Source organism: Macrobrachium nipponense, chromosome 30 (genome assembly GCF_015104395.2).
Source record: "Macrobrachium nipponense isolate FS-2020 chromosome 30, ASM1510439v2, whole genome shotgun sequence".
In the NCBI taxonomy this organism is placed as follows: domain Eukaryota; kingdom Metazoa; phylum Arthropoda; class Malacostraca; order Decapoda; family Palaemonidae; genus Macrobrachium; species Macrobrachium nipponense.
The window spans coordinates 59494094-59517068 of NC_087218.1; the positions used below are offsets into that span (position 1 = coordinate 59494094).

At 34.5% G+C, this 22975-nt stretch overlaps 1 pseudogene; it reads left to right on the plus strand.

The window, feature by feature from the left end:
* Positions 1 to 22636, plus strand: part of LOC135202175 (BTB/POZ domain-containing protein KCTD20-like) — a 93000-nt pseudogene extending 70364 nt beyond the window's left edge.
* Positions 22637 to 22975: the final 339 nt, after the last annotated feature.

Below are 22975 nucleotides of genomic sequence, written 5' to 3' on the forward strand. Positions count from 1 at the left end.
ACATTCAAAATAACAGTAGTTTAAAGAAAAACAGCTGTACAGAGTCAGTACAGTAACAAAAAACATTTCGCAAAAATTGGGGAACAAGAAGTTACATAAAACTAAGTTAGTAAATCAGAAGCAATTACAAAATCACAAAAATTTACAGTTAACGTAAATTGACAGTTAACGTAATTTATTGCTATATCACAGATACCTCAGAATTGTAAAAATTACACAACTATAATTATAACAGGCAAACACGATAAACAATTTACAATTACAAAAACAGTCAAAAAAACTTACACAGACAAAACAGGACCATAAACTATAATGAACATAATGAAAACAACAAGGTTACGACAACGACATAAAGCCATGGAAATACCATAACATTGTACTCCCGAATAGTGCAGGGCACTCCAGCACTCAGGAAAATATGACAACAGAATTATGAATGTGATCTACTCCTGCAAATATGTGCACAGCCGGAGCTACATATGCATTCGCAGACAAAGCTGCAACACCGTCTTCCCCAGATGAAGTTGGCTCTGCTGGACATCATACTTAAGCTCAACCTGCAGGTCCCAGTTCCAAAAATGTATTGCTGTTATATCCTGACTCAACTAAAGTCCCTTAAGTTGCTTAGGACTGCTCAGGTCTCCGTACCAATACTGACTCTACTTCATACTAATACTGACTTTACTAAGGAAGTCTAACGTGCTACTTAGGAGTGCTCAAGTCTCCATACCAATACTGACTAACTGTAGTTGCCACCTCACCTGCACAAAATAAACCAGAAAAACAGGTGAAATAACCCCTACTGGGAAAAAATTGGAAGGCAGTAGTTCCGACTGACCTAGCAAACAAAACAACTGAAGAGGTGCTGAAACCCCTCACAGTATATAAATAAACATATGATATATAATATACTATACATATATAATATATATGAATACATACATACATACACACACACACACATATATATATATATATATATATATATATATATATATATATATATATATATATATATACATACACACGCACACACACACACACGTACAATATATATACCGTATATTTCCACACATAAGACGACCTTTAAATCCTAAAATTCCCCCCCCTAAAATTCTTGGGGTCATCTTATACTGCAATACTAAAGATCAAACCTTGAATTCTAAAAGATGGCGTATCTGTAGGTTAGCCTCGGCCTCTGTGCAATAGCCTAACCACCAACATAACATAAAGATTCACTTTTATGAAATAAAATTATGATAATGGTAATAAACCATTTTTACATATATTTTTTTGGCATATATTCATAACAAATCGCCTATTTGAGGAATAATTCGAAATCAATGAAAGAAACATTTATCTATGTGATCCCAGCTCAGAAAATGTAACATCGAGTTGCGGTTTGCGCTGACAGCAACCTTTATCTTTCGGTAACCTTTAAGAAATGTCATTAGTAGCCTAATTACAGTAGGAATAAACATTTATGATAACAATATTTATTTTTCATTAAAGGTTTCTCATACATATCACAAGATTGATCACATGTACGACGATCATTTTATGACTATATTTTCACGTTTCCTCCGTGCTTTTATGATAAACGCAGCGAACATCAAGTGAGGCAGCACGCAAAAACGGTTTGTAATTTAAAATTGTAACTGTTTCGAACAATTCAGGCATATGAAGATAATTGTGAACAATGATTATTGTTCATTATTGTAATATTATTAGTGGTTGAGAATGGCGACGAAAACATAAACTAAAACAATGGTTTCCCTTTACCGCGTCCCTCTGTATGAAAAACATATAGACTCGGCTTTTTTAAACCCAACTTTGATCATTACGAAAGGAATCTTTGCATCTCATAAGTAAGTTCCATTCACCAACTAAAGACAGATGATATGTGTAAAAAGCAATCAGCTGAGACTGTTAACAAACCTAGAATGCAAATGGCGCATCATCTTTTTTTTGTTTTTCTTATAATACATGTAATATGATTACAGTTAAACATGTTTTATTTAAATTATCATTATTCTCAATACAACTATTATTCGACTTTTACAAGTGGATATCTATCAGTGTAACAACCTGACCAGGCAACTCTCTCTCTCTCTCTCTCTCTCTCTCTCTCTCTCTCTCTCTCTCTCTCATTGTAATACTAATGATACTCCTCCATCCTCCACTACAAAATTCCAGTTTTTAGAATTCTGAATGAAGCGAATGTAAACATGCATTGGCATAAACAACAGAATTGAAAACAGCTGATTGCAGACGTCATTTACCGCAACGAGCATTTATTAAGAGCTCTGTTAAAGTTGTTAAACTCTGTCGATTCTCAATAAGTAAAATTAAATACACTTTTGTTCATTTCTCATGCAGTGGAGATCTCAAGAAAGCATAGTTGTAAATTAAAGCTGCCGGTTATAGCCGAGGGTGAATGAAACAAATAACGGCCAGGAGGCAGTGATGTTTGCAACTGGAGAAATCACGCCTACTCAATGCTTATACAATGAAGTAATATGTGCATGTTTTCAACCAAACTTCGTTATGATAAAAGGTATCACCAAATCATATCTCTACTAACAAATAATGGCAATGAAGATATCGATAATACTCAACTAAGCCGAGATTTTGAGAATGTAAACAATATCAAATGCAAATGATATACATGACGATGTTTATAGTCTGTAATACATTAACGATATGATAATAGTAATACTGTTATTGGATACAACAAGTAAAAAAACCTTTATTCAAGTCATCATTATTATTGATATAGTTGTACTGTTTAATTTGTGCAAATAATCACTTTTCTCCAAAAAACATTTTGATTTGTAGTTGGAAGTTGTCCTATACTACAGATATGAGATAAATTCATGAAAATTTGCCATGATTTTTGGCCTAGTCTTATTTAAAGTTGGTCTTATATGCGGAATATACGTTTTATATATATATATATATATATATATATATATATATCTATATATATGTGTATATATTATTCATATATATAATTTATATATGTACTATATATATATATATATATATATATATATATATAATATATATATATATATATATATATATATATGTATATATATATATATATATATATATAGTATATATATATATATATATATATATATATATATTTATTTATTTTATATATATATATATATATATATATATATATATATATATATATATATATATATATATATATATATATATATATATATATATATATATCATACATACATATACACACACACACACACATACGTATACATATACAGTCAAAACCCGTATTCGTGTTCTTGAGATGCGCGGATTGTACTTTGAACCATATCTAACCATTATTCATGGGAAATTAGTGGGTTTTCCAAGGATAAATATTCACTAATTAGTGTATTTTGATGTTATTTCCATGACCTAAATACATTTTATGATAAGAAAATGATTTACTAAATTTTAAAAAATAATGATTAATTCTGTATTAGTAAGTTTAATAAATGAAATTATATCAAATAATAAAAGTAATTCTCTCTCTCTCTCTCTCTCTCTCTCTCTCTCTCTCTCTTTTTTTTTCTCTCTCTCTCTCACACAGATATATGTTTTTTGTATTATGAATAAAGGATTTACTTATTTTAAAATATTAATATTAATGTAAACAGCAATAATATCAATTAAACTAAAGAAAATCCTAAAGAGAATTAGTATGATTTTAGTTCATAAATATTATGTTAAGAATGAAGGAATTTCCATTCTACCCATCTTTCCTCTTAGATCCAGGTACTAACTAAGCTGAGGTCCCAGAGCTGTCAAATATGTCAAGTAATGGGACAGTAGGGGGAGCAGTTGTTGTTGTTGCCACTAATGTTCTTGTAATTTTCTCTCTCTCTCTCTTCGTCTCTCATCTCTCGATCTCTCTCTCTCTCTCTCTCTCTCTCTCTCTCACTGAGATATATTTTTTTTGTACGATTAAATAAATTATTTAATAATTTTTACAAATAATATTAATGTAAAAGCAATATCAATTCATTATAGAAAATGCTTTTTATGATTAGCAAGATTTTAGTTTAAATTAATAAATAAAAATGATGTAAAATTTTAAAGGAATACATGTGTCCTCCCTCACTTTTTGCCAGAGAGACTTGAAAAGGTGGCAGGGTGAGCCTGTCACAAATGTCAAGAAACCTGACAGCAAGGGTGGGGGAGAGTTGCCATCTTAGTAGGTCCTAATAAGTGCTGCCAACTTGCAAGTACAGTGGTACCTTGAGATACAAAAGGCTCAACTTACGAAAAACTCGAGATACGAAAGCCTAATACGAACAATTTTACGGCTCTACATACGAAATTGCTCAAGATACGAAAGGTTGTGCGTAAATTCCAGATTTTCGCACCGGACCATGAAAAAATAAACAATTTTGAAAAATCGCGCGCTGCCAACTGAGTAGACTCGCCACCATCCTCCTGCTCTCCCATTGGTTCCTGATGCTTGTCACTGCCATGAGATCCTTCTCTCCTATTGGTCAGCATCCTTCCCATCATGCATCTACTACGTAGCGGCGTGCCTCAGCCACTCGGTAGCAGCATCGTTACCGTACGCACGCAGTATTTGTTTGTTCTAAAGATTTTGTTTATTAACATAAATTCGTTAGTGATTTCGTTGCAGTATACGTACTTTATCATGTTGTGTGAGAACTTTACTCCATACTTCTACGTAAATTGCGTACAGTATATATGTAGTCATGGGTCCCAAGAAAGTTGAAATTCACTAGAAAGAAGAGGATGCTCCCTTTGGAAACGAAGATGGAGATTATCAAGAAGTATGAAGCTGGTATGCAATTGTGTGTGATCGCCAAGGAATACAACCGAAATCCGTTGACAATAGGCACCATCCTTAAGCAGAAGGATGCCATCAAAGCAGCTACACCTTCCAAGGGCATCACTATTTTGTCCAGCAAGAGGACCCACGTGCACGACGAGATAGAAAGGCTACTTCTTGTCTGGATAAAAGACAAAGAAATCGCTTGCGATACAATAAACGGAGACGGCAATCTCCCACAAGGCCAGCGCTATTTTTGGCGATTTGATTGCCCAGGCCGAAGACAACAGAGGAGAAGGGACATCAACGCCAACCCCAGAGTTCAAGGCTTCGCATGGGTGGTTCGACGAAATTCCGTAAACCAAACTGGCATCCATTTGGAGGTGCGGCATGGGGGAGGCTGCCAGCTCGGACTATGAAAGCAGCCGAAGCCTTTAAAAAGACGTTCGACGAGATGATGACAATGAAGGATAACAGTTCTCAGCAAGTCTTCAACTGTGACGAGACTGGCCTTTTTTTGGAAAAAAATGCCTCGTCGGACGTACATCACGGAGGAAGAGAAGAAGCTACCCGGCATAAGCCTATGAAAGACAGGCTTACGCTCGCACTTTGTTCAAACGCCAGTAGGGATTGCAAGGTGAAGCCCCTACTGGTCTATCATTCCGAGACTCCTCGAGCCTTCAAGGCCCTACAAAGTGCTTAAGGAGAAGCTTCCAGTGATGTGGAGGGCTAATGCGAAAGCCTGGGTAACGAGGCTTTTGTTCACGGAGTGGGTAAATCTGTCTTTTGTTTTTGGCCCGACAGTGAAGAAATTCTTGGAAGAGAACGCCTCCCTCTGAAATGTCTGCTGTTGTTGGACAATGCCCCTGCCCACACTCCTGGCCTCGAGGAAGATATCCTAGCGGAGTATTCCTTCATCAAGGCTCTATATTTTCCGCCTAACACCACCCATCTCCTCCAGCCCATGGACCAGCAAATGATATCGAACTTTAAGAAGCTGTATACGAAACATCTTTTCAAGAGATGTTTCGACATCACCTATACCACAAACCTCACCTTGCGTGAATTTTGGAAGGAGCATTCGATGTTGTGATATGCATCCGACTCATTGACCAAGCTTGGCAGGAGGTCGAGGCGAACCTTGAATTCCTTGTGGAGGAAAACTCTGGCGTGATGCGTATCTGCCCGAGACTTTGAAGGATTCGACTTGGCGAAGCTGGTGCTGCAGATTCAGAAACTGTTGAAGATCCTGAAACTGTTTTGCAACCAGATCTTGACAAGATAGTTGCACTCTGCAAGTCCATGGGGCTGGTCGTCGACGAGGACGACATCAATGACCTTCTCGAGGAGCACCAAGAGAGCTTACAACAGATGACCTGAAGCAGTTGAGGCCATGCAACATAACGTCGTTCAGAGGAGGTTCTCTAGCAGCGGCGAGGAGGAGGCGGACGACCCTAAGACAACGGCAGAAATTAAGGATGTTCTAGCTGCTTTTCATAAAGTGCAGTCATTTGTAGAAAAGAGACAACCCCAAATGGCTTACACAGGTCGTATGCTTGGGCAGTCCGATGACGTTTGCGTGAGTCATTTCAGGAACATTTTGAAAAGCAGGCAGAAGCAAATTTCCTTGGATAGTTATTTTTTAAAGAGGTCCTTAGTTAGTAAGTCAAAACAGGAAGGTCCAAGTGATATGATAAAACAGAAAATTGGATGTGGTGAAGAAACTGAAATTTCATTAAAAAAACGTAAAGTAAAAAAGTAAAAAAAATTCAAAAATCAGAAAAAGGCAAAAAAAAAGGAATTTAATTTTAAGTTTTTTGTAAAAATAAGTGTTAATGTTTTCTGCCATTTTTTAATGTGTTTCGTAAAGTTTAACGTTAATATTTTCTGCCATTTTTAATGTGTTTCATAAAGTTGAGTGTTCATGTTTTCTGCCATTTGTCCTCCTCCTCTGTCGCCACTTTTGGACATCGCCTCACTTGAAAGGTAAGGTTCCACATTTTACTACATAGGTATGTACATGTGCGTACAGTATTTCTTGTATCCTGTAAACTAATACACTTTATTTACAGGTCAGTCACAGTTACGTTAGGTTTTGAATGGTCCAAATTGTTGTATTTCATTGTTTATTGGTCAATTTAGCTTTATTATAAAATTTACGTGGGTGTTTTTTTAGTAGGCTTGGAACGAATTAGGCAATTTACATGTAAAATGTAGTTCTAGATACGAAAAAATCAGGTTACAAAGGCTGCTTCGGAACAGATTAATTTCGTATCCTGAGGCACTACTGTATATATACTATATATATATGTGTGTGTGTGTGTGTGTGTGTGTGTGTGTGTATATATATATATCTATATATATATATCTATATATATATAATATATATATTATATATAATATATATATATATATATAAATATATATTATTTTGTATGTACTATACATATATACTATGTGTGTGTGTGTGTGTATATATATTTGGGCTTGTGCCTTGTATGATAAGGCGCCCTATGAGGTAACGTTAGACTAGCGATAATCTATACGCTAAGTCGGTTGGTATTGCACTTCCATCTTCAATGGAGTGTCTGGGTTTTTGTAGATCACTTACGAAGTCGGTATTATCTTTACGACGATGTGTTAAAACTCATGGTTCGGTGAGGTTCTTGTAGAAAACACAAGGTATAAAAATAGTATATTCTTCTGAAGTTTTACATGATGAAGATCAGGTATGATCGTACAAGTCTTCTATGACGATAGCTTGATCGCTTCTGCCAATGATGATGGCTAATCCTATTCCTCTACATGATAAAGCTTAGGTAAAGAGGTACAGGTCTTCTAATGACGATAGCTAACTCTGTTCTGCCTGTCTACCATCTCTGTTACAAGTTATGAAGGAACAGGACAGTAGTTCGAACATATGAACATACTATCAGATGACATAGTTTCATACGAACACACAATCGAATGAGACGCTACAGATCACGTAGGCCGTTTGAATAATAGGTCGGGGGTAGTTGTCTCAAGCAGGGAGCTTGGACTAATGTTTATAAACAATTGAATGACTACAGGTGACGCATGTTATCTTAGCCTACATACTTATTGTATACGTCATCTTTAGCGTCTCTAGTCTGATCACATTCCTGCAAGCAATCTGGTTGACCTCTTTAGTTTTAGACTTTTATATATATGGACTAACATTCCATATTTTTATTATGTAAACACTTACATATATATATATATATTTATATATATATATATATATATATATATATATTTTATAAAATTCATTATATGTTAAGTGTACTACGTATTAGTACAGTTTGCATAGAACAAGGAATGATCAAAGAATAATTGGAGGTTAACATGAGCCAAGATTAATGTGTAAGGACATGAAGCTCATAAAATTCTTCTTAGCTTTTGAATGTATCACCCAGAGTGCTTCAAAGTTTAATATCTTTTGTTAGCAAAGTTTAATAGATGTTTTCTGCTAACTGAATATTGTGTAATATCATATTTGTAAAGGAATTCTTTTGAATAACAAATAAATGATGCTCACCGTGAGTGTTGTAAAAGAAATCAAGGATTTTATTGTCTAATTCTTGAATTTGGATTATGATTAGAAGTTATTGATGGTAGTCCACTTTGCTTGTCATTGAAGCAATACAAATTATTGTCCTCTATCCTTGGAAGCTGATATCACAAATAATTATGTCGAAGCAGGCCTTAAAATATCATGTTGAGGCACTGGCCTTAAAAGAAAAGCAAGAATTTTAGAAGAAATATAAAAAATTAGACATTGGAAATGATAATTCTTTTTCTTGGAAGTTTTTCAAAATGATATCATTTTCCTAACATTGAAGTAGCATTTTTCACCTTGATTGTTTTATTTAGTGCTGAAAAAAAGCACTGCATTAAGTTGTTTGAGGAATATAAAATATAGCTTTTATGCTGAAATGGTCAATTTATAATCCTTTGAACTATCTTTATGGAAGAGAACTGCCTTTCCAAAAGTTACAGGTAACATATGCCTTTTCAAACTTGAAGCTAGTGTTGTAGTTGTAAAAGATATCTATTCAAAATTTCTATTTTGGAGATATATCAGCTGACTAAACCTAGAAATTCTGACTATTTACACAAGTTATGTACAGTAATACCTTGGTTTATGAGTAACTTTGTCTACGAGTAAATCGGTGTGCGAGCATGAAAAGTAAAATCAGTGTACAATCATGTATTGGACAGCGAGCAAAAATTTCCCTCCACGTGCATTTTTTGTGGAAAAGTACTAACAACAGCATCTCACAAAGCAGTCACGTGGTTTCCATATGCCACCAACGCAGTGTTCACGTGTTTTTTTACGCCATTTCGTTGTTTGTAAAGCTCGGATTACCCAACCCCCCTCAACCCCTTGATCAGACCCTTCATCTTCATTCTCTCAGCGACGCTTGGTTCGGTAGCATCATTTACTATTTGAAAAGTGATTTTAAGAGCTTTGACCGCAGTGTTCTTAATTGTGATTGCTATAGTTCACCATAAAGATAACAGTGAAATATATACAGTACAGCATCTAGAAATGGCCCCCAAGATGATTAAGAAAGACAGTAAGAAAAAGATGATAACTGTCAAATTGAAAAAGAATTATTGAAAAGCATGAACGAGGTACACGTGTGGTCAGACCTGGCCAAGATTTACAATCTGACAACATTGACAAATGGAGTATTCTCAAGAAAAAAGAAATCAAAGCAATGGGCGTTACAAAAGGGGTCCTTACAGTGATGAAACAATGGCCACACGTTTTTGATAGCGTAGAAAGTTTGCTTGCACTGGATAAATAACAGGCAGGAGATACGATAACTGAGAACATTTTTTGTGAAAAGGCATGGTTGCTATATGGTGACCTTGTTAAAAAGGGGCCAGGCATATCAGTAGACAAAGAAAAAGAAACTTTTAAGGCAAGCCGTGGTTGGTTTGAAAACTTTAAAAAAAGATCTGGCATTCATAGTGTGCAACATGGGGAGGGTGCAAGCTCCAATGTAAAGGCAGCAGAGGCGTTCATACCGAGTTTAAAAGGTTCGTGGATTCCGAGAGTTACAATCCGCAACAAGTGTTTAATTGGGATGAGACCAGCCTGTTCTGGAAGAAAATGCTCAGGAGGACCTTCATTACAGCAAGGAAAAAAAGGCCACTTTCCAGTCAAAAGCCCATGAAAGATCATCTAACCCTGCTGTTCTGTGCAATGCAAGTGGGGATTGCAAAATTAAACCTCTCCTGCTGTATCACTTGGAGAATCCATGAGCCTTTAAAAAGAACAAGGTGCAGAAGAAGCAACTGAATGGATGTGGAGGTCTTTTAACACAGGGCTTGGGGTCCCGGATCTTGTTTGTCAAATGGATCAATGAAGTTTTTGGTCGGAGGTCAAAATGTATCCTCCTGGAGAAGAAACCTTCCCGTCCACTCCAAGCCCTGTTGCTTATGGACAATTGCTCCTGCCCATCCTCCAGCCATTGAAGATGACTTTGGTGGAAGAGTTTTAAGTTTGTTGAAATCAAGTTCCTGCCGCCCAACACCACATCAATACTACAACTCATGGATCAGCAGGTGATATCAAATTTTAAACGAAGTCTTTTATAACAAAAACTATGTTCCAGCGCTGCTTCGAGGCCACCAAAGGGACCACCTTAACCCTCTGAGAGTTTTGGAAAGACCACTTTAGCATCGTCAGCTGCTTCAAATTGATTGACAAACCCTGGGAAGGGGTCACCAAGAGAGCAATCAATTTTGTGGAAGAAACTATGGCCTGACAGAGTTCCTGAACGAGATTTTGACGGGTACGAACCTATCCAGGAGGGAGTTTCAATAGGGCTGGAGGTGGACAAGGACGACATCAGCGATCTTCTGGATAAGAATATCGAGCAGCTGACGACCGAGGAGCTGTGTAGTTGCATAAGGAGCAGCAAAAAGAGGTCATGAAGGACATTTCATCTGAGGAGGAGGATGGACAGATTGAAAAACTAGCGCTTATAGTGAAATTAGGGAAATGTTGAAACAGTGAGAAAACTTGCAAAATTTTATAAAAAAAAAAAAACATCACCCAGATAAGGCTTTGGAAGGGCGTACAGCGAACCTATTTACCGACAATGCTGTGACCCATTTCCATAAAATTTTAAAGAAAAGACAAATGCAGTCGTCTCTAGATAGGTTCCTGTAAAAGTTGAATGAAAGAATGTAAGAAAAGATGACAAGTGTCCAGAAAACTATATTAAGGATTCAGTTAGTGATAGTAAATGCCATTTGAGAGAGAGAACTCCAGACATTTTACCAAAAGTTCTCATGGAGGAGATTCTCCCCTCCAACAAGTAACCTCCTCCTCCTCCTCCTCCTCCTCCTACCTCCTCCTCCTCCTCCTCCTCCATCCTCCTCCTCCTCCTCCTCCTCCTCCTCCTCCTCCTCCTCCAAGGTAGTGTGCGAGTTAAATTGTCAATATGTTTAGAATTAAGTTGTCAATTATTTTATTTTTCATTTTGAATTATTAAATTTTATTCATTTCTGATGTTAGGGGTTATAATTTTAACATTACAGTGGCAGAACCCCCCCAAAATATGATAATGTGTATTTTATGGATGTGAATGCATCAAGTTATTTCCATTTATTTCTTATGGGACAAATTGTTTCGGTCTACGAGAATTTTATGTTACGAGCTTGCTCTTGGAACGAATTAAACTCATAAACCAAGGTATCACTGATATGATTGTTTTTGTTTTTTTTCTTAAAATTCATGTCCAAACTCATGTAATCAAACCTTTTATACAAGGCCTGTATATATTGGTAATTCAAAGGAAAAAGTAGAATAAAAATGTGCAAACATTCCTCATCATACCTGTTACATTTCATTTGATTTACGTGTGTATTTTATCAGATTACTAATCAACATAAAATTTCAGTGTACTTTAGAATGTAGGTCAACTGATTTTAATAGCTTTCTTATAATAGTATCCACTTGAATACTTGATTAATTCACACAATATTACCTTTGGTACGCCTTCACATGCACTGCAACATTCTCATATAACTACATAGCCACAAAAATTATTATGAGTTATGTTTTTTCTTATGAACCCTGGCATTCAGTATATTAGTGTTGTAAATTCAGGTGTATTGTTGTTGTTCATATACAGTTTGAGGCAATGAAATATTTCACCATAAATTTATACAAAATAGAATTACATCACGTATATAGGATAAACATAACTACCCACGATGTCATATGAATACAGTTTGGCATAATGATATTCAAAATTGATTTTGAGGTTATGGTGTGACAGAGAACAGTAATTTTTTAGCTTCATATCACTCCCAACATTTACTAGCTTCATACTCTGGTTCATGAGATTATGAAATAATCTGAGATTATGGAACAATTTACTAGCTTCATACGCTGGTACATGAGATTATGGAACAATCATACTCAGCACTTCAAATATGTTCATGATACTCCAGTGCTATTGGCCATAAAAAGTACCTGTGTAAATTGAGCCAATTATTTTATTCCTTTTATGGTTTTTTATTAAAAAGTGTCACCATTTTTGGTGTTTTACCACTGAGATGGAGTCAGAAAGGGTTATCCAAAACTAACTTAGTAATTGCTAGGTGAATTAATTCATTTTGAGTGTATTGCAACGCTAATATTTGTAGAAAATGAGCTTACCCTTTGACTGGTCATGTCTGTTGTTGGGAGTGGCACTGAAGATATTTTTCTAAGTTGATAACATTTTCTTTAGGATCACTCCTTAATCTGTCTGAATTAATCTGTATACATAAATGTGAATTAATCTGTATACATAAACATGACATATTTTCAAATTAAGAGCCTAAGAACTTATGTAAATTGCACTTTAAATTTCTTGTTATTTTCTGCATGTAGGTATGTAAATTACAGTTTAAATTTCTGGTTATTTTGTGCATGTCATCCACAGATCCTCTCGTATTTGGAGCTGGTTGTCTCTATTGTTGGGGAAATTGATCTATATTTTAAATTCAGTTTAATAAATTATAAAGATTTCAGGAGAAATTACAGTTTAATGTTATAAATCAGTGTACATTTATTTGGAATACGTAGAATTTTATTGTTCTGCCCAAGGTTAGGTGTAGTGGCATAATAAATATTTTTGTAGACTAGTCAACTGAAAAATTTCTTCAGGTGGCCTTTTGCACGAGCTAAGTAACGAAGGTGCTCGGCAGCAGTTTGAAGTTTTTCTTAGAAGAGCATATCTTACCTCTTATGGTGCTTGCTGCTCAGAGGGGAGATAGAGAATGCCATATTGTCATATTACTGGATGATGACACAGTTGAATGGGATGATGATTATCCTCCTCAGATGGGAGAAGAATACAGCCAAAGTATGCCATATGAATCATTTTTGCATGTTGCCTAGATTCAAATTTTTTATTATTGTACATAATCATCATCATTATGAATATTTTTAGATCAACGTTCCCCTATAAAGGGTTAGATATAAAATGAGGTCTCCTCTCTTTTCTCTGCCCTGTGATCTTTGTTTGAAGTTTTATCAGATCTAGGTCTTCATCTATCTTCTTTCCCATAGTTTCATAGATCTTCTATATATTTATTGTACTGGTTTTCAGGCAAACTGTTTCTTATCCATTCTCATCACTATCCAAGCCTTCTCAGTTTGCGAGATGTTACTATTTTTTGTTTTCCCAGGCTTTCTGCTGTGACTACAATTCCTATAATCTTAATATTCTTGGTCACATCATTTAAAAATCTCTCTTTTCTTTGAGTGTCCATCCTTCTATTTTATAGTTAGTATAGCCTTTATGTACTCATTGTAAGTCTTTGCTCTGTCCACTAAGGGGGCATATTTATTTAATGATAATCTGGCTATATCTATCTATTTCCTCCATTTTCTTAATGCATCCTCAGCTGCTTCACAGCCCAGTGTGCTTCCAAGGAAACAGAAATGTTTGACCTATTTCAAAAACATTCCCATCTATCACAGAAGGGTTTTAACTCCCCTTTCATCCAGATGGACTGCAACACTTCTTAGATTCAGATAACCTGTCACTGTCTTTACTCTAGGTTTTGTGATATGATGGAGTAACATCACTAGCTTTAGTCTCTCTGGGACCTTCTACTTTCACAATCCCTTATTAGTGATTTTTCTTGTTACTCTGTCATTTACCTTTCCAAGGTCCACAGGAATATGGTGGTACTTTTATTTTAGTTTTGCATTGTAAAGATGGCTTATGTTGCTGTTCTCGGAGGCCTAAAGCCAATAATAATTTATGTAAACAAATTTTCTTGGCCTTCAAGAAAATGTACTTGTGTGTTTACTACACTTACATGTTGTTTATTTGAACAAAATCTCTTGATGAGATACACAGTATATTACATTGTTCTCCAGCATGAATAATATAAAACATTAATCTTTTAAGTTTTTTTGAAGTGGAAGTGTAATTTTACTAAGTAGTGTGGTGAACTATTAACCACATTTTGATAAGTAGTACTCTCTTATTAGATTAATCTTTCATTTTAACCTTTTCCTTCCTGTAGTTGAGCTTTATCTATTTACAGTGGTCTTTTTGTTGCTTAATGTAATCTTACTTGTTAATCTTTGCTAGCTGATATATTGGCGGAAGTTCATTTTGCTTAATTTAATCTTAATTGTTAACTTTTGCGACACTTAATTGTTAATATAGTTGTTTTAATTACAAGGGAGGTTTTTCCTTTTTTCTCAAGATAGTAGTTTGCAGCTGCCTGCTTTATAGTTTTTTGCAGTAATTTTCTTTTTATTGTTACTATTACTATAGATAATATCAAGTATTATAATATTTTTTTATGTTATTGTTTGGAAGGAGGCTTTGTTATGCAAGTTTCATGAAATACATTTGTTGCTTCAGTAGAATCAAGTTTTATTGAACTTTTTATTGTTTCTAATGTTTGTTTATTATGGACACTGTTAGGTACTTAAGTTTCTACCCATCATGGTAGGACATTAACACTATAACACAGTGGAAGTTAGGAGGTGTAGACTGGATTGAAATGCGCATTACGGTCATTTTGTTATTATTTTGTTTTGACCATTTGCATTGTAATTCTCACCACTCACTGGACTGGCCTTAAGTAGGCAGGAAGAGTATGTAGGTGATAGAGAATTGTGATTTTGAAAAGTTTGATGATCATGAGGGAATAAAATGTTTTATTGTTTTGTTTACAAATTTTAAATGCCATAAAAAAATAATGGTGCCCAACTTTTTAGGAAATCAATAAGAAAACAATATACAAGAATCCTTTGTAGATGATTATTATTGCTTCTAGTAGATTGGTACTTTGTTGCTTCATGCCATAGTGCTGTTTATTACCCATTTTTATTTTTGATTTTGAGTCTCAGTAGTTAAGAATTTTTCACTTAAAAACTGTACCTAAGAAGTTAAATGTTAATATACTTACTTTTAAGTTACTATCTTTTCAACAAAGAATAAAGAATACAATTAAAATTGGAAAAGGCAATTAGATATATCAAAGCACCTTAAATTTAAACAAAGTTCAGTTGTATTGCTTTTACTATTTTTTTTATATTCTTCTTTATTTGTAGATGTTTTAACCCACTCTTACCATAATGTGACTATGATTTTTATTGTAGCTTTTTTATTGGAAGTTGTTGCTCAAATTCAATATAGGGTACATGGAGTGTGTTTGTTTTTATGCGTGCTTTTTTTTTTAACCTTGTTCAAATTTTCCAGCCATATGCTCAACTGCAATGTACCGTTTCTTCAAGTATATTGAGAATAGAGATGTAGCCAAGCAAGTCTTGAAAGAACGAGGGCTAAAGAAGATCCGCCTTGGAATTGAAGGGTATCCTACCTACAAGGAAAAAATCAAGAAAAGACCAGGTATATACTAGTTGTTTATGCAGTTGACTATAGTTTTAGTAGGTAATGTTTTATTAGATTTGATGTTTTTCACAATTTTTTTTAAAAAGTAGTGAGAAAGAATGAAATAATATGATGATAATACTTTATTTTCAAAATTTTTTGAGCAAAGTCAATCCTTTTACCCACTGCTTTCCTTTTCCTTTAAGGTGGCCGTGCTGAAGTGATATATAATTATGTACAACGACCATTTATACGTATGTCTTGGGAAAAAGAAGAGGCTAAAAGCAGACATGTTGATTTTCAGGTAAATAGATGTTTATGCTTATTTTTTTTAAAGGATTGCATTGAGTGAATTTTTAGATCCCAGCACTTGGCCTTTGGCCTAAATTTTCAAATTCCACCCCATTCCTTTAAAGGGATTACAGTGGACCCAAGCTTATTCGCGGTTCAGGAATTGTAGATTCAGTTATTCAGTTGTGGAACATATTTTCGATAAATCGTAGAAAATTCATGAATTCATGGGTTTTTCTTAGAATATTCACGGATTTCTGTAATTTCATGTTATTTTTTTTTTTTTTTTTTTTTTTTTTTTATTTTTTTTACTAAATACATTTTTTTTTTTTTTATCATAAAAATGTATTTAGTTATAAAAATTACATGAAAATAGGCAGTTGTAAGCATTTTTATAGGGGTTTTTGGTGTACCAGCCTTTAAATACACCATCATAAGCATTTTAGAAGAGTTCCAATATATTACAGATTTTGAGTATTCGCGGGTGGTTGTGATACCTAACCCCCATGAGTATGGGGTTTACTGGGGGCCTTGTCAGATGGCTGGGTGCCATGGGAGGGGATTGGCAAGAAGGGTGTTACAAGAACTCAGACAGAGAAAGGGTTTGTTTTGGGAGGTGGGCGGAGCATGGAAGGAGTTTCCATGGCTGGGAGGCAGGGGGTGGGGTGGGGGAATGCAATGTGGTGATGTGTTGAGAGAGGTAGAAAGGCCTTTGATTTCGTTGGAGCTATGTATTTTTATTTATGATTTTCCACGCTTGATTAAAATGTACAGGCAATTCCCAGCTGTTGGCGGGGCTTCCATTTTCGGTGGGTTGCTGATAACTCAGTGATGAGCGTCAAGTTTCGGTTAATGGCACCGAGAACTGGTTAAACACGCCTCTGTATGTTATGGTGTCATAACTATTATCGGTACCTTTTGGCACCAATAACTGAAACTCTGCCCATTATGGCCTGCCATAAAAGTGGATCGCCATTAACAGAGTCTGCTGATAACCAGGGACTGCCTGTAATACAGTACGTACTGTAATGAAACTTTTAATGGAATACACCAAACACAAGCAAATAAAGAAGAGAGAGAGAGAGAGAGAGAGAGAGAGAGAGAGAGAGAGAGAGAGAGAGAGAGAGAGAGAGAGACTCATCTTAACCCCTTTTTTATTTTTATTTTACACTACACTACGTATTCTTATATTTATTTTTACCGCATAAATAGTGCAGTGAGTTGCCAGCATTTTCAAATTTGCATTTTAAATATTTTTAATTAGAGGTGAAATATTAACAGTAATAAAATACTCTTGTGTACTGTTATGATATGTGTGATAATCATACTTTAGAGTCAACTAAACATGTAATGAAATACTGTACAGTCAATCAAGGTAAATCAAGCAAATCCCCCCAAAAAAGTCAGCATGTGTGATACTGTGCTAAGAAACACACACAAGTGAAAGAGGTATGTAGAGAGATTGTTATTGGCTTAAAATTTAGCACATCATATAACGTGTCATAAAATGACTTTGTTCTGTTATTATTTACTGCATAAAAGATGAAAAAAGCAATCAAATATACAACCCAAAAGAGAGAGAAATGCATGTGATGAGATACATTAAACACATTGCAAATGAAAAAAGAGGAGATACAATTTTTATTTTTATGTTTTGCCATAATTTAACTGCATGAAAGGTAAAAAACAATAAAATTAACAAATCAAAAGAGACAGAGAATCACATTCATTATCCTCTAGTGTGTGCATGTACACACATATTGCTTCCCTTCAGTTGAGGGAGGGGGAAGTGAGTTATAAATAGGTTATCAAGTGGCTAACATCTACGACAAAATCATGATGATTGTCGCAATAGTATTTTAAATTAATATTCATTCTGAATGTGAACATTATATTTTTGATAAGATACCATCAGTGACAAAATATTATAATGTGTACTGTTATGGTATGTGTGATTACCATATTAGTCACCTAGAAAAAAAAAAGCTAAACGATGACAAAAACTTTTAATGTAATTCCACATGTAGATGTAAACACACACAGGGATACAAGTAAAGCTTCCATGATATGATGTGAAATGAAAAATCTAAAATCCAAAACAAAATTATCAAGTGCTTTTCAGTAGTGTCCTTAAAGTGAATATGTTTTGGACAGTCATCATTTTGGAATAACCCCGTACACTAAAAATGTTTATACATATGCTCATGTATCACGCGATCTCGTGTATCATGTGACTTAAAATTTCATCCCCTTAACATGATTTCATTGCATGTCTTGTGTACCATGCAAGTTGCAATTTCAATAGCCTAGTTAACATTAGGCTCATCTCTTTTTCTTTGTAATCCCATCTTGTTAAATAAATGGCAATTAAAAAATAAAACTAGTCTTTGCTTACTGAGTAAATTTCATTTTTTCAATTTTGGTAAATTATGCTGTACTAGGCTAATCTCGTGGAGAGAATTAGTAGATCATACTGTACTAGGCTATGCTTGTACATAGAGCAAAATTTCATTTTTGGTAGATTGTGTTGGCTAAGCTTTCAAACAGGGTTGCCAAGCTTATGGTTTTCATAACAGTTCATAACCACCTATCATAATTAACAACCACTTAGCATGAGCACCACGTAACAAAGAATTTTCATTAACAATACAAAGTATAGACATAAATAAACGAATTGGTGAAACAGCTGTTTTGTGATTTTGAGGGATTTTATTTTAAAGTATGTTAGAGTAACTTTGTATAACAGTTTTACATTTATGTACAAAAATAAATTTAATTCCAGTGATAATCCTTATCGTTTAGCAACTAAAAAATTATTCTACTGATATTTTTGGTAGTAGGCCTCAATCAGCTAGTTCTTTTAACATCAGCCTTGCCTACTTAAATGTACAATATGGCGGATGCTCCATTTTTTTAATATTAAGATGATACAGCATGATGATAATACAGAACAAATGGATTCAGTAATTTAAAAATCAGTTTCATTACCATTAACTTTACAGCAAGTCCCCAGATATCGATGATCTGGTTTTATGGGGTTTGTCTAGCGTCGAAGTGTGCTTGTCTAGTGGCGAAATGCACTGATTTACAGTTATCGGCATTGATATGTACATACCTGACAGAGACACCATTAACTGGTTATCAGTGATTTTCTCTGGTCATCAAGCTGTCAGAATGGAGTCCCCACCAATAACCAGGGACTGCATATATCTTATATGCAGCTTTTTGTTTTATGCAATTGAATACTATAAGTGTAACACCCCACCTAGGTCAATAGTTCACACATACACATTTTTTATTTCATGAATGGTAATACATATGAAAGTTGCTGGTATAAGAATACATTAATTATGATCAAACCATGGTAGACTTCAGTTACAGATAGGCTACATGCCTACCAAATTGTGTGTTGTTTATGAAATAGAAAAAGGGTTTGCATTTATTTTTTTAAAGTGTACTAGTTATGTTGTTTATTTTGTTACAAATAATGGGAAAAAAGGTAGATACAGTAATTACATTTTGCTTAAAGTTTCCAGTTCGAAGTATGATGGTGGTTGTTTAAAAGCATATTGATAGTTTATAGTTACGTGGTGTTAACAAGGTAGGGGGAATAGGGGTATGGAGTTAGCATTTTTCACCTGTAGAGGTTTTACTTACGTTTATCCAAATTTCACCCTTATTAGACGGGGCCTTGACTCTATTAATCCAGATAAGAGATGACTATACCCTATTGTGAAAAGAGTTACAAACTTGACATGTGTCTTGGTAATAGTAGTTTTTGGCAGCAAAAATGTGTAACAAATTTAATAAGTTTCAGTCAGTTTGGTGAAAGAAATTAAGCTGTAATAATCCTTTCACCTATGGATTAGTTTACTCACAGTCCTTTATTTATTTAGACAATACAGTACAACATTACCATGAAAACATTGCACAGGCAGTCCCTGGTTACGTCTTGGATTCCATTCCTGAATTGCGACATAAGCTAGAAAACGACGTAAGCCAAAACACTGCATTAAAAAATTGCTAAAAATGATAAAGTGGTAAAAGCCTTGCCTTTAATCTGTTGGTTATCCCAATTGATTTACCTTGCTTCTGGTGAGGTGTGCATCCATGATCTTGTAGAATTTCCTCCAAAATGTACAATCACAGCGCACCATAAGATTGAAACAACATAACAGCAGAAACATCCACTGTAACCCTTTAGAGGTTTTTTGATAAATATATTTGAAAAGTGACATAAGTTTGGAACTACATAAACCGAAACCAACTTAACCTGGGGACTGCCTGTATTGGACAGCTAATAAGTACATACCAGACAAATATCAATTAGATAAATTACCAGAATCTTCAAAATTTTGAGTGTCTAATTATAAAGTTTTTAAGAAGTTTATATTGGATGAAATTTATTATTTTTGTTCCTTGCCTAAGAAAAACCCATTCAACCAGCCATATGAAAGCTGTGGTATTTGGCTTTGCAGTCAGTTATCAGTTTTTATATCCTACAGTAATATTTTATTAAACTATTTTCATCTGTGGAGTTTTATCAACAACTTATTGTGCATGAATTCAATCTCCTTAAGAGTTTTAATAAGAATTTTATCCATGCTGTAAAACCACTTGACGAATCCTTTGGATATTGTTAGTTGAGAAAAATAGAATATTATCAAGCTGAGAGATTGGGCAAAAAAAAAATAATAGAAATGGATATCAGATTATCTTCAGATATTGTTAACCCTTAGTGGATGGGTTAAAAAATCAGTATGGAGCTCCTCAGGCTGTGTAAACTTTGAGGTTGGCCAATTTTTTTTTTTTTTTTAAAAAAAAAAAAAAAAAAAAAAAAAAAAAAAAACAAAAAAAAAAAAAAAAAAAAAAAAAATAAAAAAAAAAAAACAATGGAAAGAGGAAGATATATGCAAATGCACATGGTGAAAGGAAAAATTCAAAAAAATTTCTCTACCTTCCATGAGTTGAAAATGACTATTTATAACTCCTTGTAGGCCTTTTTTTTCAAGACAGTCATAAATTTTACCAACTTATATATGTTTTTTCTAATAAATAATTTTATTTTATTATATAACATTATAATTACAGCTCTCACAATATCAAAACAGATAAGAAATAAAATTAGTAACAAATTCTTAGTATACTTGTTGAAAAATATTTACATAAATTTACCGAGAACAAAGCTTCAGTAACTTTATTTGTACATGTTTTTTCTAATATTTCTTTGAACTTTTCTTTGCAATATTACCCTGTTGGGGGTTTAGTGCCATCAGTGTACCTCATTTGGTGCATGTAGGCTTTACTTAAGGTTCTTTGCAGCATCCCTTTGGCCCCTAGCTGCAACTACTATCATTCCTTTTACTGTACCTACATTCATTTTCTTTTTCTTCCATCTTACTTTCCACCCTCTCCTAACAATTGTTTCATAGTGCAACTGCGAGGTTTTCCTCCTGTAACACCTTTCAAACCTATTACTGTCAATTTCTGTTTCAGCGCTGAATGGCCTTAGTTGTCCCCGTGCTTGGTGTAATGCCAAAAATCAATATAAATAAAAAATCTTTGCAATATTTAAGTTTTAACTGACATACTATCATAAAAGACAAGGACAAAAATCAACAGCAACCCCTTGGTATATTTATGAGCAAATTTACAAAAAGACGTCATGTGTGACAGACACATTTCATTCTCCCTTGAAGTCCAAATTGGTGATTTTAGCATGTGTAAAAGTCTCATTAGTGAATTTATGGGCTATAGAAGTATTAGCACCTCTTTCCTGCCCAATTCTTTCCAAATCGATGGCACTTAATATTTCTTCTCTACAGGATCAATCCATCCACCACCCCAAACCTGTTATTACTACTCCTGAGGAGCTATCCTTATATTAAGGGATAAATACATATGTCTGTGTATATATTTTATTTGCTATCCGGATAGTAGGATGTTAGTAGGCTTAACCAAAAAATTACATATTTAAATATAGGTTTACTTGTGGTTATATGAAAGCTAAGGCTTGATGAGAATATGTGGTTAGAGACAATATATACAGAATTTAATACTTGTACATAACTTGTTGGTCAGTATTTTAATCAGACACCTTAAGTTTGATCTGGATTCTAAGCTTTAAGGGCACATTCAAAGTCGTTCATACACCAACATTAATATAAATATTTAATGTTTGTACTTTTTTCATAGTTACAACAAAAATGTCTTTTTTCAGTGTGTGAAAAGCAAATCTGTAACTGACCTCGCCGAAGCAACAGCAGATCCAGCACTAGAAACCGTGTTGTGACCACTGACCCACCTCCTGCCGCCATGGGTCTCCGAAATCCCCACAGGATCCACTACCCCCCTCTTGAGGGAGCAGTTGGGGAGGAGAAGCTCATCCAGATGAGGGGGCGATTGGAGGTGCTGCTGGTGGCGCTGTTGGAGGAGCTCAGAATCCTCCACCACCACCATCCAATGAATTATATCCCGAGGTAAGGTAGCATGTATTTTGGGGCCAAGTACATTTTTTTTAGCATTTTTTTTATTATAATTAAGAGACAGACTAGGGACATGCTTGGCCAGTTCAAGAAATTTTTACATGTTAATGGATTTCCCATTTCAATAAATAATAACCAAACCTGCCACCACCCTAAAATATAGAAATTGAATAATTCTGGAAACAGGAAGATAGTTTCTGTTTAGCTATGGTAGTTATTGAAGCATCAATGTTTACCCTTCATTGGTCGTGGACTATTAGTTAAAAAAAAATGTATTTGAGAATTAAATATAAAATGTGCACAGCTGTGTCTATGTCTATAATGATGCAGTATTTAGCTTAGATGGAATATTTTAAGGTTTCTAAAGATGTTATATAATTTGCAGAATTTAGTGGTAAGTTGCATGTGGAGATATTTTGTATGGGTATCAATCAAGGGATAAAGGTTTTCCAGTGTTCTGTATCAACATTATCTTTATA